This window comes from Symsagittifera roscoffensis, chromosome 1 (genome assembly GCF_963678635.1).
Source record: "Symsagittifera roscoffensis chromosome 1, txSymRosc1.1, whole genome shotgun sequence".
NCBI classification, from domain to species: Eukaryota; Metazoa; Xenacoelomorpha; order Acoela; family Convolutidae; genus Symsagittifera; species Symsagittifera roscoffensis.
In genome coordinates, this window is record NC_087062.1 from 73,517,352 (window position 1) to 73,528,992 (window position 11,641).

Here is an 11,641-nt window from a genome sequence, read left to right on the forward strand (position 1 = left end):
ACACAACAATTTCAAGAATTATTAACACAAATGGACACAATACAAAGTCAGTCAATTGACCAGAATTTAAGAAAACTTGCCGAAACCGCAGGATTTGCAGATATTTATACACAAGATTATAGCGGATATTTTAAAGACATTGAAGACTACATATATTTAAACGGTGAAAAATACAGACCACAAGATATTTCACCTATAAATATTTTCAGTTTTGTCACCTTAAAAAACGAAATTCTAGCTTTTCTAGGATGGCCCTATTACATCTTAGAAAAATTAACTATCTTATACGCAATGGATTTATAGGATTTCTTTTCTCACTCTTAAAAGGAATCTATATTACATGCGCTATACACACACAAGTAAACAGACAAGCAAGTGTAGCACGTATACTGTTTGCAGGATTTTTTGGAATTTTTTCATCATCAATAAACAAAATACTTCTAGATGCACAAATAAAAGAATATAACACAAAAATATCCACAAGACAAAACACTTACGACGAAGAACACAATAATATAGAGATAACACCTACCGCACCACAGTTGCCACCCCTACCACAAAACCATTCTTTGTCATTAGTTCCACGTACTTTCCGAAACCTAGCAATCACAAATAATCCAAATTCTAGACCAAATATAGCACAAAGCCCCATCCAACATATAATGACACATCATTCACAAAATGATAATACATACGAACAATTTATAGAACAACCCCACACCACCATTTTTCAGTCTCAAAATAATCATTTTTTTTAGCCCACGATGAGCCGACAACTTGGATCCCTCCATCGCTCAAATTCCCACCCAGCCAACCTCCAAACTCCAATCCCAATAATCCCACTTTTTGCTTTCCCACCACCCAATTTTCCGATTATTAATATATCATCAAGCACGAATTCTGATACTAACTCAGATATTTCAGTTTTATATTCCATCTCACAAATTAATAACCCTAATGTAGAAACCCCTGACGAATTTGCAGACTTCGAACTATCTCCATCAAATTATACTCGGACCAACTCCTAAGTTTTTTCAAAACCATCTTTTCAACCAATCCCATCAAATCATCCACTCCCATCCGTTTCTACTCCTTCTTATGCTTCGCAAGTGACCCCAACCTATTCTCCACTTTATTCCGACAGATCATATAATAATTCTCCAGATACCCCCCAAATTTCCCAGGAACTTGATAATTTTATTACCTTACAACAACAGTTAATACACCCTAAAATCCTCACAATACATCAACTATCATCCATAATAACATCCTCAAATCCACCTACTCCTACACCCTACTCAGCTTACACTCCATCATTCACACAATCACCCACATCCACCGAAACACCTAGTAGCACTCACCGAGTTTATCGCACTTTTAAACGAAAATTCCCAAATCACCCATTCCCGACCAAACCCGGAACAGCCCGCGAATATATTAATCACTCGCAACATACAAACACGAAAAATTTTCTTGCAATCACCTTACCCTCATTTCCGCAATATACATTAAATACACCTAACGATACTAATGACACACGCAATTTTGTAGATGAACATGTTTTAATGCCAACACTTCATTGGACAGCTTATTATAATTTTACTAACCCCCTTTGCCTAACACTAACTAATACTCATGACAGCATAGAAAAGAACAAAGACATGTTATATAGACTCACTACAACACTAACACCTCGACAATTTACTTACGTTGGATATAAAAAGTTACTAAAAACATTCACTGCACCCCGAGCTAACGAATTTTTAGATGAAGACCGCTTTGCAAACCCGCAACTAACAGAAAAATTTTTCATCAAAACATCATACGTATTCACAATTAATATTTTTGATAGAAAGTATGATCACATAATTTCAGAATCAGTAACTGATATTCAAGCTTACGAAAGTTTCCATGACAAATTTCAGTTATTTTCACTAAGTTTTCACTTTCTTTCACCACATGAACGCGATTTGCACTGTTGCCACGATATTATGTTACGCACTAAACAAACCCACACATATACATACTATCGTTTTATCCAAAATCATTTGAATTGCATACCCCATCAAGACAACCTCATCATCGGTTTCAGTTTCTCAACTCAAAGTACACGTCACCATTTTTCCTTAATTTTACATTTTGCATCAAAAATACTAACCTCCACGGCATCCTTCGCAACTATGACCCAGTTACCCAAATGTATATATTTTGTCCCATCACGAAGACTTTCTACGTAAACTTCAAATTCTATGCAATAAATTAAAAAAATGAGAAAGCAGTACTAACCGTTTCAATATTTTCATTTCACTCGCACAAGAATTCTATCCAAACTCGCACAGCTCGCCCACAAAGAATTGTTTAAATAATGATTTTAAGTTTCAAGCTTTCACTCTCAACAACTCTAACACACGATAACAAGTTTCAAACTTTCCTTTAACCCGGTTGGAAAGGAATTATATACTAAACCAAACTACCAACGCAACTTACTAAACACCACAAATCATAAAAAAACAGCATGACCAAGAAAAGAAAACCGACGGTACCCAAACCGGATTAACCCAGTTTAAAACTGGGTAATTTATTCTTTTGAAGACTATTATAAAGTCTAAGAAAGAAATTATAAAACACAAAAAAGTCATAAAACAAACCCATACCAAAAATAATTTGATTTTTGAAAAAAGGACACAACCAAAATAAAATAAGAAAGACCAACATAAACCCAACATAAAACGTTATCACATAACAGGACCTCTCAAAGAAACAGCATGAAATCATACTCCCACTCCTGGCCTAACCCACCAGAGAGGACGTCCTGAGCATGCTCTATAGCCGGCCTAACCCACCGCGCTACATCCACGCTTTGTGACCACACTCCTATTTTTAATAAGAGGTACTCAAGGGTGAGTAACTCTTCAAAATAACCAAACTAAAACAAAATGCTTTTGTGAAAACGACTAACTAAAATCATGATTAAAAAATTGATTTAACATAATTTTATAAAATGTAAATCACACTTTGCAGTATATAGATCAAAACACAACAACAAAGACGAACATCCAAAGACTAGATGATCCCATCACACTCGAACAAAAGAATGGCTAAGCACAACCGACATGCCGTCCACAATCACAACTCAAAGGATTTAGAGTACGACTTGACTTCGCAGAAAAGGACTTCATTGAACTAGACCAATGAACACCTCGATCTTCAAGTATACGTACAGATCCGAGTTACAAGGTATCCCTTCCACAAACGATCTTCAGGCCATTCGGAGACGAGGTTGCACACAAAACAAGTTCTCTACATAATACAGAAAAACCTGTCATAGCAAACCATTTTGAAATCGGATTGATTTCATTGGGGATCACAGTCGTTGTCGAATGACGACATAACAATTTCCTATCCATAATTCCAGCGTCCTGGAACGTTCTTCTCCAAGAGGAACCGGACAAGAAAATGATGTTCGCCAAATACCAACGTTCATCATCCATCCTTCGAATTGCAGAGAAGAAAGATAGTTCTAAAAAACTCTGTAAACCCCGGATGGGTGGAACCTGATCTAAACTACATTTTATTATAGGATAAATTAGATATTTTACCACTGTAAAATATTTAATATTAACAAATCATAATCCATCCAACTAACAACCCACTTATTTGTAAGTGCTGAAAGTACTTGTAATTTCAGCACCAGAGAGATTTGAATTCAACTTAGAAATTAGTTGCCTCTCCAAGAGAACTTCAGCAGTTGCAATAAGCCAGTATACTCTAGATCTATTGAGCCTAGCAGAGACTAGTTCAACACCCTGAGACTAGTAGATATAAGAGTAAGATTAGGATCGGTATTAGACTCAGAAGTTGCACGAATCTATCCGGCCGAAAATAAGATAGCGTGACGAGCAGACGGTGTACCCTATCCGAAATTAATCTGTGAGTTAACCTCAAGGACTTAACTCAGTCAGCATAGTAGGACACATATCTTATCAAAAAATGGAATTAAACTGCAACAAGAAAAACCAATTCGAAAAAAAACTGCAACAAGAAAAACCAATTCGATAAACCAGTGCGAAAAAAATTGACCCAATGTAACGCAAAAATTCTATTGAGTTGAACACATTCAATTGAAAAAAATTGTGATTTGAGGCGCAAATTATTAGTGTTACAAATAATTAAATTGCTATTTTTAAGCCCAAAAATTGTTTGTCCTTTAAAGTTCACATACCGTTTTAAAATCTTCAATAGCTGTCAGAAACGTTTGGAAACGTTTTATGCTAAAAAAATAAACTGCAGTGATACTACAACCATTGAAAATTTTTTCCACCGCATTTTCTACAGGCTTTAATCTAGTACTCTTCATGCACCAAATTTTAATAATAAATCATTGTTTGTTTTGCATATAGCCTGAGAACAAAAGTATTTATCATTTTCATACAATTTTTAAGCTAATTGAAGTACCGTTTTTGAAAAAAAAAATGCAGGATTGACCTTTTTGTAGTTTTTTGACTGGAACATTTGCAGTACTTGCGCAACAACAAGCTAAAAACGGTTCACATAACAGAAATTTTTTTTGTTCCGACTTTTGATACAAAAGTAACGGAATATTTGTGCTCGGGGTGGGTTTTTTTCTTCAGACAAATTTCGACTTTTTAACTAGCCATTTTTGACGGAATTTTTGAAAATCAATCGAAAGGTATTGTTGTCCAGAGCTCAAACTTGAAAATATATTTCACCTGTGATCACTTTTTTGTAAAGTTACGGGGGTTTAAAGATTGCCATTTTGGCCAACTTGGGACAATTAACGCGCAATATATTTCGCGCTATTAACGCGTAAGCGGAGAATTAATCCGACTTAGAAATCGTTCCAAATTGGTTGAAAGAAGCTTATTTGTCATAATTGATTCGTTACAAGGAGCGAATTTTATTGTTTTGGTTTTTATATGGTGTGTGCAGGGATGATTTCATAAAAATTTTCAAACTTCAGAATTTTTTTTTTTTTCATTTTGTTTTTTTTTTCATTTATTTTTTTAATGTTGTTACTGCTCCATAAACCTAAACAGGTAGTCGGAACATTCAGGGCTTCGTTACAAGGAGCGAATTTTATTCGTTACAGGGCTTCGTTACAAGGAGCGAACATTGATTCGTTACAAGGAGCGAATTTTATTCTTTTGTTTTTTATATGGTGTGTGCAGGGATGATTTCATAAAAATTTTCAAACTTCAGAATTTTTTTTTTCATTTTGTTTTATTTCATTTATTTTTTTAATGTTGTTACTGCTCCATAAACCTAAACAGGTAGTCGGAACATTCAGGGCTTCACCCCCTGATACGAGCAGTCTTGTTTGTAATTTGTTGCTAGCAATTGAAATATGCCAATGAGTGTTCTGGAATTTATTTTCATCAATTCATTAGAATCAATTCATTAAAAAGAAGAATCAATTCATTAAAAAGAATCCAACTCTATTACACAGAGGCGAAGCTGAGCTTTGCACCACTTGCGATACACAGAGCCAACGACTCCTAAAAGCAATTGGCAAAACGCCAAATAAAACAACACCCAAAAATTTCAATTTTTTCTTTTTCAAACTAAAACTCATTTTGATGAAAACCTCTGGCAGAATAGAACAGCGAGTATTCAAATAGCTTGATAAACTTCCAATCACTTGAAAATATTACTTGAAAAAATTGGACAAACTATAGATTCAAAAATTTCATGGTTTTATTGGATGAAGTTACCTATTTGTTACTTAAATGATGGTAATCTTATTTAGTTTTCTAGAATTTGAGCATGTCAGAAGTGTTATTTCATTCCTACTGAAATGACCATTCTGTGAACAAAGCTATTCGCCGGAAAAAGACAAGTGCCCGATTGCAATACCCTTGCTTATCGCGAGGGTAAAAATCATCAATATGATCCGAGCAACAACGTTTTTCTTCAATCATGTCCAAAAAAAAGTTTTTTTTTAGATAAGTTTGGATTTTTGGACGTTCCATATAGTTTGGGGAAGTGTTTTTTGGCACTTGTCACCATGAGTTGCGTTCTATTTTGTTATTTAATTTGAGGAAGTATGTTTCGCTGTTTTTTGATAAATCGTTTGCGATATGTTAACTGTTTTTCCTCTATATAGATTTGTCCGTAACCCATACACTTGCATCTCAGTATCTGATCAAATTTTGCGTACTTTTTGTTTCGAAAATCGGAATTATGAAACAATACGGGCCAATTGTTCAAAGCAGACAAACTTTCATTTTTTACATAACCATGTGATATGTCAAACTATCTGCTAATAACTAATGAACAAAACATATCATAAAAGGTTTAATTAGAAATTGGTTACAGCTTGATTAGTTGCATAAAATAACATGACAGAAATGTAATCTTTCAACAGTATCAAGATAGTGTTTAGATACTTCATGAGTGGTGAGTGGCGGGAGGCGTGTCCCGACCTTGACCTTTAGTATCTCATTAACATACCTTTAATGGTCGGCTCAGTATGACCTTGACTGCCGTACCACATTTCCCCCCTTTTACAAATTTGGAAAGACTTGATATGACAAATTAAAAATTTCAGTTTCAGTTTTCAGTTTTCAGAAACTATGACATGAGTTTCAATTTTCAGTTCTTATTTTTCAAAAAGTTGCTCGTCTACTCCTTTTTAGCAGACCTCTTGAAGACCCTCATGATTCTTTTTGGGGTTGGTGGAGAAGATGAAAATCCCCCCCCCCGAGATGCTTACTACATTAGGTGGCGTTTTAGGATGGACAACTTGGTCCGGAGTGACTTCTTCCACCGCATGTCTGACCGGGCTTCCAAAAGACTCAGTTTGTTTCTTCGATCTTCCGGATAATCTCGAGGAATTGGAGGTTTAGTCATCCTGTAAGTCGTTCGTATCTGGTCAAGAGGTCTTTTTCTGCTTCCTCTGTTTGGAAACCTACATTTTGCTTTCTTGTGATGGCTGTTAGCCAATTTGCGGGCTCTGGTCATCTCCTTCCGATGAAATCGGGATCCATTCCTGAGCATTTGGAAGAGTCTGTTTCACTTTTGAGGTCGTGGGTGCCTCTGTTGGAGATTTCGGCGTCTGGCTTTGGTTGTGTGGGAAGGTTGCCTTTCCCTTTCTTTTTGGGCTGTGTTGTGCTAGTTCGCTTTTCTTTTATGATTCAGGTTGAGTTACGGTTATTGGGTGATTTTCTGCCGTACAGTTTTGCGCTTCAGTCCCAGTCCGGGCTGGTGGTCGCATCTGAGGTGTGGCGGGAGATGACAATGCGATTCTGTCGTCCTCACCCCTCCCGAACTTGAGGATGACAGAATTAGGTCCACGACTGGGTTGATCGGTTTTAGCCCTGCTCCTGAAGAGGTGGGTTGCTCTGCGGTGTATCTTTCTTCGGACAATTTTGGGTCAATTTTCCTTAGACGGGCTGACAGTTTTGAGGGGGTGTTATGAGAGTCGTCTTTGCGGTCAATTTTTTCGCCTTAGGTGTTGGTGGGGCTAGATCGTCCTCTGAGGTTGTTATGCTGTCCTGTACTCTGGTTCTCGTGGTCCTTTTCTGCACGGCTTGTTTTGAGGAGCTTTGTTTGCCTGAAAAAACTACTTCTCAACCTAAGAGCTATATGGTATTTCTTTAACCTTGCCCGATGCTGTCGTATAAGTGTTTTCGGAAAACTTTGAAATATGTTCATTGAAAGGTCTGAATGACTGTTTGCCGGATCTCCTGTCAAGAATTTTACGAAATTCCTCTTCTTTGGACGGGTCCGAAAATAACAGATTATGAAGATTATTCTGCGATTTCGAATTTGTCAATTTCGGGATGTTGGATCTGCGTCTCAGTGTTCCCGATGTGAGATTGCTCCTGAGGGATGAAGCCAATATCTGGTTCCTGTCCGTCAGGGTCTTCAAGGCTTCTGCTCCCTGTTCTTGCGTCAATGCTTCCTTCAGTTTCATCCATTCACTAGCTGACTAGGCTAACTTTTCTAGAGCCTGGTAATAAGATGTCTCTGAGATTGAAGTAGTGGGATCTCTGACTTCTGGGCTACTGGAACTTTTATTTACAATCTTCACTCTAGATCTGCTGTCACAGTTCTCCCTTCTTTCTTCCGTGGTTAGCACGTCCCTTTCTAAGTTCCTGGAATCTAAATTTAATTTGGCTTTTAAGTTTTCGAACATTGACGACCATTCGGAATTAGGTTTTCTTCCGAACTGCAGCTCAAAGGGCGAAGAATTTGTAACGCCATTTTTTTAACTCTTATATCCTCAAAAATGGTTTTCAATGCGTCTTTTATAGTTTCGGAGTTTTTCTCCAGTTGCATCACTACTCATTTCTTTTTAATAGTCTGAATAGTCCTTTCAACTAGGCCACAATCTCGGTGGTCCCCTACTGGGCAGAAAACGTGTTTTATCCACTTGGAGTCGCAAAAAGATTTGACTGCATTGTTTTTAAAACCTGAGTATTGGTCCGTTCTAATTGATTTTGGAATAGAGTGAATGGTGATATAGTCCTTTAGAAGTTTCAAGATCTTTTCGGCACCTGTTGTTCTAGTTAACATAGCTGAAGGGTAATTAGAATAGAGGTCGATAGCTACCAGAATGTAAATTTGACACCCTGCTCCAACCGATAGTGGTCCCGCGTAATCTAGTTGAATTTATTGGTTAGATTCATTCAATAATAGAAGAGGCTTCGATGAGTTAAACTTGTTAATGGGTTTCAAGTTCTTACTGAATAAAGTAGATTTCTTGCACTTCTTGCACATTCTGACTATATCCCGGTTTCTTCTTGGCCACCAGATGTACTGCGCCGCGTCTACCATGGCTCCCTGGCCCGGGTGGGGTCTATGTAGTCTTGATAGTACTGCTTTTTGCAAACACGAAGGAAAAGCGATGCGGTCGTCAATAACGATGCAACCGTCCACGATTGCTGCTACATTCCAAAACGACTTGATGTATGGGTATAATTTGAAAACCCCTCGTAGTCTTTACTGAGGATCGCTTGTTTCATAAGGCGGTAGGTTCGTCGACCAATTCTGACAGAACTTCCGCGTCGAGAATGCAGGTCAATCCTGGGAGCGAGTTTATATCGTCACCTACAAACTTTTTTGGTCTTGAAGAGTTTATCCTGTTTACTATGATCTTCTTTTTCTGGATGGTCGCAGCCTTTCCACTTTTCGATCTCAGAATTGCCAGGATTTGGGCGTATTTGAGTTTCAGTTGAATTCTCCTTTCCTTCTTCTATGTGGGTTTCTTTCTCCTTATTGCCCCTGCCCTTCTCATTCATCTTGTTCTTGCGAAAAAGCCATCAGGTATGGGCGCTACTTCGTTGAGAAGGAGTTCGAAACTGTCATTTGTCTGAGATACTCTTGGTTCATTAGACCACTATCTGAAAAAAGGATGTATTGGTTAGAACTCGGTCGGATTGATTTGATTGGCTGATATTTGTTAGTACTCGACGGTGGCAGAGATTTGCGGAAAATGACAAGAGAGTTGGATGAGGATTCCGCTGAGTTAATTCTAGCTTCTGATTGGTTGCGAGAAATGGCGGGAAAAACGCAAGCAAGTTCGCCTTCTAGTGGTTATGCATAAATTAGATTGGAGTGATTTGATGTGTTGAGGGAATGGGCATCCTCAGATATTTGCATATTTACATCTAATTTGGCGGAAAAGTGCGTACATGATCGTTCGCCCTCTACCGTTCGCGCATAAACTAATTTGGAGAGATCTGATTGCTTGTTCGGTTCCGGCTGGAATTTGTCGCCCTCTTGTCTAAAGTTTACAAATTTTACAACGGTTTTGTTAAATGAACATTTGTTTCCTGAATTTAGATTTTAGTGGGTGAACAAATCCTTGTCTGCTTGGTTTGGGTGATTAGTTGAAGGGTATGGGTGGATTTTTCCCGCGTTGGAAATTTCTGCCTTCCATAATTTTTTATGGTGTCACAAACTGAGAGAAGTTCAATGAATGACTTGACTACAAACTGTTCGTCAAAATTAGAAGGGTCAGGCGCTTCGAAAGTGGGATATTGAGATAGATAATCAACGATTACTAATTTTGACCCCGAAATTTGAGATATGTCAAAATTAAAGGGTAGGAGCCTATCGGCCCATCTGGTTAGTCTTGATTGGTAAAATTTGTTGCCACAATTATTTTTCAGAGCCGAGATTATTGCTTTATGATCGGTAAGCAGTTCAAATGTGTTGCCCAATAGGTAACTCCTAAAGTGTTCACATGACCAAATTTTTGCTAATAATTCCAGTTCGTTGGTGCTATGTTTCTTTTCTTGAACATTAAGGAACCTAGATGCGAACGATATCGATACCCATGTGTCCTCAGTGATTTTCTGTTCTAGAGCCGCCTCTCACCCACTGTGGCTGGTGTCACACTTGATTCTTGATTTTCTCTTGGTGTCATAGTGGTACATCGTGGTGATATCCGATATTAGTTTCAATATAGCTTCGAAAGCATCTTGTTGGCTCTTGTACCAAATGAACTTCTCTTTGTTGGAAGATGTCAGAGATGGGCGGAATTGTTCCGTGTATAACTTTAGGTTAGGTAGAAATTGTTGAAGATGGTTAAGTACGCATATATAAAATCTTAATTGTTTAAGAGTTCTTGGGGGGTTTCAGCTCTAGAATGGCTTGGACCTTGGAGTGTTTTGGTCTGTAGCCTAGATGATTAATGTCGAAATCTGGCCAAAAGATCTTTTTTTTTCACAGAAAATTCTCATTTCGATAACTTCAATGCAAAACCCTCTTTGTACAAACTTTCGAATACGTTATTATCAGTTAGATTGTGGTCGGAAAGCGACCATTTTGTAACAATTAAAATATCGTCTAGAAAACAAATGACTCCCGGGATATTACTAAGAGTATTGTCCGTTGCCTTTTCGAATTCTTTAAGTCCTTCTGAAAGCCCGTAAAAACCAGTTTCGAAGCAGGTAAGTTCTCGCAGCGTCTCCAGATACAATGTTAAAATTACAGTGGTTACTAGCCAAATCGCTTGATTGGATCTGACTAAAAACGTATTTAGGGTCCAAGGAAGTGAAAAATACTTCACCTGGGGAATTAGAATTGATTGTTTGGGCTGCTACGTAGAATTGTTCCAGAAGATTTGGCATTTTATATTGGTTTTTAAAAATGTGAGCATTCTTGGATTTTCCGTCCACCGCTGTTTTCACTTAGCTGTCCTTTTTTTCCGTAATAACCACCGGTGCTAGAAAAAAATCACCGGTACACTTCTTCAATTTGACTATGTGACCTTCTTTGATAAGGCGCTTGATTTACTCTCCAACTTTCTTTTGAATGTGAATCGGTACTCTCCGAATTTTTTCCTGATTTGAAATTAGAAGTTGTTTGAAAACTGTGCACGCGATGATTTTTTTATCTGCCAAACCTCGTAAAGATTTCTTTGAGCTTATCTGAGTAAAAAACTATACAGTGGGTGGATTTTTCCGTCATGTCGTTTTCTTCGACTTCAAGAATCTCCTGAGGACGGGATTATGTTGTTTTGACCCCTATTGCAACTTGTAAATCTAGACCTAGTAGACATCTCTCCTGTTTTCTGTTAATAGAAACTTGGCTGATTTGACTTTCCAGGCTAAAGAGATATGTCTGTTACTAGAGTTCAAAATAATTCAATCGGTTTGTGATTATAATCTAT